Raw genomic sequence first — 8314 nt, 5'->3', positions numbered from 1 at the left:
ATAGGCCTAGTTGCTGTATATAATATATATTGATGCCTACGTTTAATAATAGAGAAAATAGATGTTCTATTTTATCTTTAGTTTATTGAATGATGTTTGGCGAATTCTGGCGTCCATTTGTGTTCCCATGTGATATGTGTGCAGGGAGTTGGTAAATGTTTTTTCGTTCGTCGTCAACTTCTTAGCAGGTAGGCTGCTATTTAACGAAGATAGGTCTTTCCGACAGAGCAAATGGCAATTAGGCCTACATGCATGTGCTGTCATTATCGTCATTACCACTTAATTTAACTATTAGGACTATGCAGCCTTTAAACTTTGAACTTAGTTCATGTCAAAGTAAAAAAAATTTCAAAGTAAAACTTGTTCAGTATTTTAAATTGTACAAAAACGGTAGTTCAACCGGGGCCTGGTCTAACGACACAGACGCGTTTGTCGCCCAAAACAATAGAAACAATGGCAAACGCGTTCAACAGCACAAACCCGTTTAGATGCGTCTGGGACATATTCGGACTAGCTTATTAATATTCATGAGGCACGATAATTAGACGATCGCTTTCCCAGATGCGTTTGTAATACATGGTTTTCCCAGACGCGTTTCTGTCGTTGGGGATAATTTGTAGATCGCGCCTAAATGCCCTTTTTTCATCCCCTGAAAGTGCCTAAAAATCTCAAATTTCTTATCAAAGTAGGTCAATTTCCTCTAAAATCGCATATTTAGGGATTTTGGATCAATTCCGACGAAATTAGAATTAAAAACACCGGGAGACAAGGAGAAAATATCCATCTTCGGAAAATCTTTCCCCACCCCTTGATAAATGCCCTTTTCATCCTCTGAAAGTGCCTAAAATCCTCAAATTTCGTGCGCATCACGCGCATTTCTTGTTATGGTAGGCAAATTTCCTCTATAAATTGCACATTTTAGGGAGTTTTGATCAATTCCGACGAAATTAGAATTAAAAACACAAAAACTTTTTACGCGCTTTGCACGCATTTACTAGGGTTTTTTAGGGTTATCCTTTTAAGTTATTTAAACACATAATAGTCCCAAACTCAAGAAAGAAAAAATTAAGATAGATCGTTTTAACTTAAAAGGACCTCAATGTGTATTGATGGTGAAAGAATATGTTTGTAATAAATAAAACCATGATGAAAATGCTTATATTTAGTTTCAAACACACGTGTGTGGCCTATATTATAAATAAGATAAGCCCTACAGTATGTCGTATTGTTTTCTATATGGGGAGGGGGATGGGGTGGGTATGATAAATTACTAACCGGGAAAATTATTACCTTTTCCCCCACCCCCCTGACCCAAGACCCCTGTTACGCTCCTGGCTAGCTTAAACCTTGATAGCGCATAATACATGGTCGATATGCGCTGTACAGAAAACAAAATAAGCAAAATATATTCTAGTAGGTTAGATGAGACGTTTTTTTAAACCTTGTTTCTTGGACTTGCTTTTTAACATCGTCAGAGGGTGGAAAAAAGGGTGGTTTTCTTATTTAGCAAATAGTTTTAGCAGAAACATCCAGGAGGAGAAGAAAATAAAAATAAAATTTTAGTGGTAAATGTAAACAATGTAGTAATGGGATAGTTTAATGTTTCAAATTTATTAGGAAGAAATATACATAATCTTATTTTTGGAGGATTTCAAGGAAGCAGGGAGCTTAATAAAAATAAAGACAAACTTATTTTTTTTCAGAAATTTCCATTTATTTGTGGCGGCGGTATGCTAAGTAGCCAAAAATAAAATTGTATTTTTATTCGTAATCAACATTATCGGCGGATAGCAGGTTCACTAAACAAGGTACAAAGAAAGTCTAGCCTCAACTAAACTAACCATGCTAAAATAAATAACTGAAACAGACTATCGCAGAGGAACCAACAATACCGCACTGTTCACCTGCAATTTGAGACCACCGACAAGCAGTGGTTAGCAGGTACACGACTCACAGGTGCTCGAATAGAGTTTGCATCTGGCCTACAGTACAGTAGCCTTTCCTAAACACATAGTTACCAACCGTCTCGCATCGTGCGGGACGGTCCCGCATTTCAAAGTGATTTTTGATGAAACACGCATTTTGCAGAAACACATGCGTGATCATAAATTTGTCACGCATTTAGCACAAGTCTATGTGTGATAACGAATTCAGGGGAAAATGTATTTAAAATTAGAAGAAACTGGTTTTATTAAATGTATAAAGAAGGTGATGCAGTAGCTTGAGTCAATAGAGAGCTTTCGTTATCTCGTTTGAGAACCTACTCAGCAGGCTAAATTTCTCTTCCCCGACCAAAACAACCCAGCCGGTCAACCACGCTCTTAATAGAATTTAGTCGCGTGCCGTCTTGCGCGTTCATTGTCACAACCAACTGTTGATGTGACTGGAACCGCCCCTAGAAACCCAGGGCCCTGGTGCCCTTCTCCTCCCCGCCCCACTTAACTGGTGTAGTCACGCATTTCGAATCTCTCAGGTGGGTAAATATGTAAACAACAAAAGTTAAAATTAACAGAAAACAGATTAAAAAGTTCAAGGAAAAGGTGTGATTTAAGGCTCTGCTTGAAAAAAGATAGCAAGGAAGACTCTTGAAAGTATGGGGAAAAAGTATTCACAAAATAGACATGATTTGTATGTGTTCTGGTCATAAAATTGAATGATACTGTAAAAATCTTGTTCTTTTGATCCAATTGACACGTTTATAGGTTTTAATTATACTTACTGTAAAAACATCCTCAAGTATATTGTCAGATAAAATATATAGCCAAATATAATAAAAATATCACAATTGAAAAATAGCAGTATTAAAATGGGATGTTACCAACCTAAGTTTTATAAATAGCTCTATCATCCTTTGTTAGGGAAAAAAAATGTCACTATCTCTTGATCCGATATTCATTTTGAACGTTGTTTTATATACCACCCAAGGCAACAATCTGTATATTAGACCCTTAACAACGTTCACAATATCAAACCTCGGGCAACCATCGGTTTCTATTAAGAAATTACTTCATAACGTTTCAACTAGATTTATGAACTGAAGTCAGTAGGTTAGTGAAAGAATATAGATAGTGCCAACATTAGATTAAGTATATTTCTGAAATATGAAACAGTAATTTACTCTAAAATTCAAATAAAAATAATTTGAAAATTATCAAAACTATCTTATAAAATGTATGTCATGGTAATGCGAATCTTGTTTTTGACTGATAACAGTTGGTAAACACATCTAAATTTCACCAGTACATATTTGGTAAAATCGAGTGCGTAGATAAATGATGTCTGTAGAAGCTATGAAATATTATGGAAAGGCCACTGAATGTTACATGTGCTTTATCACTAACAGCATTTGGTGGTCATGTTTACGGTATATTTTCTCTTTATTGGCAACAACTTGCGCCGAGTCAAATTTCAAATTTCAGGAAAAAATTTTACATGCCGTAAGTGCTGTAGTTCTTAAAAATGAGCAAATTAAACAATTTTATTTTAATTTTTAAGGTTTTCCCTAATGTGCTGGCAGAATATTGTTTGTTTTTTCACCTGAATTTTATGACAGACTTTTTTTCTTAATTGAACACTAAGTCAAACCTCATATTTTGCCAACAAATCTGGTTCCAGGCAGGGTCATATTTTGTAGTTTCTCAGGCAAATGTTTACCCCCTCCCCTATTTTCAACATTGTATGCCTATTTTAAAGATTTTTTTCCTGAAAGTTATTTGTGAAAGACAGCTGAACTACTCACACTAAAGTATCCTTGGCTTTTACCCAAGGAAAGGCTGGTATGTAAAGTTGGGCATAAAGTTAGGGGGTGGGTATATCAGGGGTGGGCTTATAACCGAAGAACTATGGTAACAGCACATAGAGGTCTCTATGATATGCGCTCTATAATTCGACCATTATTATTAATAGGAAATGATTCATCTTTATTATGTTGTTATTCTGTCAACTGTACCTCTTTGATGCAGAACTATTGGAATCTGGACTAGAACTTCTTCTAAATTAGAGTCGTAAATAATCACATACCAAAACTGATGGTGTATGCAGCAAACAGGAAACAGAACTACTTGGGATGGCAATTCAACTTGGAAGTTGATTTAGCTTTAATAATCAAAATAATTATAAATTCGGGAAACCACTAAAACTTTAGAATGATACAGTTTGAGCCTTTACAGTAAATAACGGACATGGAATGTGTGTAATCGCCCGATGTGGGCCTCATATTAACTTTTTTCAGATATTTATGGTTTAAAATCGGTCTAAATTAATGTTTATGAGAATATGTTGTAATGGTAATATTTTAAACTTTTTTTTTTATTGTGATCAGAGTGAGATGCGAGTAAACTTTGCATATGATTTGACAAAAATTGCCAAAGACTTCACGCTAAGGTCGATCGTTAAAGTCATAATTTGGGAAGCCATAAATCTGAGGTTCAACTGTACTGTTATTAATGGTACTTGAAATAATTTTTACATGCGATTGTAGCTAACAGTTCAATGGATGATTCTTCTAGGTGATAACATTATTAAACATGATGTTTGATGTCATTTCAACAACTTGATAGCAATTTGACTTGAAGGCTGAAAACATATCTAGCAGTTTGGTATGTAGGTCGCTGGCAAACGATAGAACCTAGAATACGCATGTTACTGGGAACATAACACAGCATGATATAACCAACCTACTTTTAACAGACTTCTAACAGGTAACCTCTATCACTTCTAACATCGATACAATTATAATCAGATGTAAATGTAATTCAATATAATTTAACATTATTATACAGAATTTAAACTGGCATCATTTTAAGTGATAATAATTTAGTATAAGATTAATGCTGTCAATCAACGGTTTATATACCATAAGCAAACATTTAAGAGAGCGGACAATTGCTTCCTTCAAGTTTATGACATGAACTTAACTGAATAAAAAATGAATTCATAATTATTAACTTTATGGAAGCACATTTTGAAACTACAAATAAAGCCACATTGTATGTTTTCCAAGAGCTAACAACAACTTATTATAACAAATATGACATGCCGACAATAAAACTTAAATTAAAATATTAAACAAATACTATTTTGTACACTATATTAATTGCTGCATGCTATCAAATGAAATTGTTGCATGCTATCAAATGAAATGCTCCTTTATAAGTATGTTTTCTATGCACCCACATGCACAAACATTTTATTGATTATGATTCAACCTACAGAATATTTATGATTAATATTTCAGAGTGGGTAGATTTTCTGAGTAAGGTATATACTGTAGCTTATAATAACAATCCTATGATAGGCAGAATTCTGGATTTTCTATCCCAAGTAAAAATAATTGCTTTCCTTTAACCCTCATTAGACTTTCTGTATACCCAATTAGCATAAAACAAAATGTATACTATAAAATAATTAAACACATTTTTATAGACTTACTGTATACCCAATTAGCATAAAACAAAATGCATACTATAAAGTAATTAAACAAATTTTTATAGAATTAAGTGTAAATCAGAGGTGAGTTTGTTGTTGAACGAGAATAAAAAAAATTTCAGTAATTTTCATATGCACTATAGACAAATTACTGCACAAAGAAGTCATGAGGCCTAAACAGAGCAAAGGGTAATTTTAATGCGCTAAATACTAAATACCAATGGTAGACTAGGTTATGTCAATTTTTTTTTGGATTCATTTACACATTTAGCCAAGAGAAAATATAGAACAACTTATGAGTATTAAATCACACTTTTTTAAAGAATAAGTCACTTCTTTTTGACCCAGCAGACAGGAACAATTGTGACATGATTTCAAAATCACATTAAATATCAAGTAATGATGTCCCAATTGGCGTATAAAATAATCAATCAAATATTTTTTTTATTAGGTTTGAAAGACATCTGTGATGAATACAAACATCCAATAAAATGATGAAAACAAGTTCATTGCTAAATCACACATTTTACAAAAACAAAAAATCCTCAAAATTAATTACCAACCAATTTAAGTGTCTATGGCAAGGCCTATAGGAAATGTAGGCCTACTATTTACTGTCTGCCAATTAATGGGGGAACATTTCTTCTCGTGAAATGTATAATTAATACTTAATTTATAAAATAGGCAATTCAAATATAATTTTCTTTAGACTCATGAACGAAGAACATCTTTTAGTTATTCCAATAGCTTTTAAACAAAAACTGGGAAAAATGTTTTTCTCAATATACTGCTGCAGACCCTAACAATAAGCTTTGTGTCCATGGATATTGATATAACTATGTAATATTTTTACTAGTAAATATTGTAATATTTAAATTTTTGAGGTTATTTCCCTTAATTTCACTATAGAAACTCGTGTATCATAAATAAGCAAGTCATTCTACAGTCAAAACTGTATGATGATGAGTTGATGAAAAATTGAAAGCTATCCAAAAACACCACTCCAATAGAAGATAGATGTTTACTTTCGCTTAAACATGTACTTAATATTGACACTTTATAACTTTCAACTTTGCTTTAATTGACCCAGATTTAGCGTAGAGTACATTAGCTTTCGGATTAATAAAAGCACCAATTTCTTTGTATCCAGTAAATAACACGCCCTTAAAAAAAGTACAAGTCTTTTGCATAAATACCACTACTAATTTTATAATTTTATCATAATAGAATTAATGGTTTTACAATACAATATTTTTTTACAATTACTTTTGCAATCCATCTGACTATTCACTGTGGATATATACAGTTTTCTTTATTAAGTCGATGAAATGGTATTTGTCAGAGAATCCTTTTAATTTGATGATTTTAATATTAAAGTATTGTTGAAAAACAATGGAAAGTACAAAGTGAATAAAAAAAAATATAAGAAAAGAATATAAAATAAAATAAAGAAAAAGAATTACTTACTAAAAACTGAATGGCAGTCTGAAGATTTTGGTTTGATTTCTATATGGGAAGAAAGATACAATTTTATTTATAATGTAACGATCATTAATGAAACATAAACAGAAGTAGAACGATAGATAGTGTAAAAGAGTGTCAGAGTTCACTAGTTAATTTTTTCGCATCATTTTTTTTCAACAGAGCCTGAGGAAAAGTGCCAGGCTACTTAGCCCAACACCAAGAACGATGTACTATATAGAAGGATGTCGAAGTTCGCTTTACTCCACATGATCATTTTTTCACATTATCTTTCATCATCCCATCCTAAGGCCCTCGATTGAAATTCTGCAAACGACAGCATATTTTCTAACGATGATTCAAAAACTTGAACCACACCTACTGCAAGACCCAGATAGTGTTAATTCATTCAGTTAAGCCACTAGTCACCGACTGTTGAATGAGAAAGCAATGCTAATAAGGATAAGTGTACTCTTGTAGCTCAATAAATGAATATACTGTAGTCACCAAAAACAACACGGTTTGATCTGATCTATAGTGCTGTAAGACTGAGGACCAATAGCCAAAATAGCCTTTAGTTTTTTTGAGTTTCGCTGTAAAAAATTGATCCAATCTGTTGGTTTATTCAGGCTTGGTCAGTAAAATATGCATGGATATTTAAAATTCATATAGAAATCGAGTCATTACACCACCAGGTGGAACATTTTGGATATTGAATGTACCGTACATAAATTTATAATTTTGTGTTTGGTCTTATAAAAAAAAATCTTTTTATTTGGGATGGTTAAATTCTTTAAATTTATATAATTAGGAAGAAATATAGGTCAACATATCTTATTTTGGAAATTTCAAGGCAGCGGTGGGTGTAATGAAAATTTTAAAAAAACCTTTACCTTTTCTGAAATTTTGGGTGCACTTATTGGCCAAAAATAAAATCGTATTTTTATTTGAGATCATCATTATTGGCAGGTGGCAGGTTCGCTAAACAAGGTATAAAAAAGTCTTGCCTTAAAGCCCCATTCCCGGCAAAATTTCACTAAAAACTGACTCCAATTAAAAAAACTCCAATTATTATAAATCATGGAAAAATATTGGCATGAATTTTAGTTTTACGCAAAAGAATAAAAAAAAATGAGAAATACAGACTATTTCTCATAAAATATTACCATTTTCTCCACGAATTCATCGTTACTAGGCAAATTCAGAGGTTGTAGATCGCATCCAATGGAATACTCTCGCTTTTATGTATACTTTATACAGTCAATAAAATGCGCCCTCTCTAATAAGATTAGTTTTTGTACTTCGCATCTCGCACAATGCGGTCGTTCGGTTAGGCTGAGATATGTTTTTTTAAGTGTCAAAATCTCAGTCAGAATCAGTTTTTTAACAAATTTGAAATAATTCCTATGAAATATTATATTTCACA

At 32.6% G+C, this 8314-nt stretch overlaps 1 long non-coding RNA gene across 1 annotated transcript in view; it reads right to left on the bottom strand.

Moving 5' to 3' along the window:
* The window catches only part of LOC117105433, a 69360-nt gene that overhangs the window by 33657 nt on the left and 27389 nt on the right, over nt 1–8314 (bottom strand). Inside the window, exon 2 of the long non-coding RNA XR_004444909.1 lies at nt 6895–6933. This is a non-coding gene — a long non-coding RNA (uncharacterized LOC117105433). The remainder of the gene's footprint in view (nt 1–6894; nt 6934–8314) is intronic.

Source organism: Anneissia japonica, unplaced genomic scaffold, assembly GCF_011630105.1.
Source record: "Anneissia japonica isolate Jap-2015-1 unplaced genomic scaffold, ASM1163010v1 scaffold287850_len318503_cov185, whole genome shotgun sequence".
Taxonomy (NCBI): Eukaryota; Metazoa; Echinodermata; class Crinoidea; order Comatulida; family Comatulidae; genus Anneissia; species Anneissia japonica.
The sequence above is the reverse complement of the archived record's forward strand: the minus strand, read 5'-3'. Positions and strand labels throughout refer to the sequence as shown.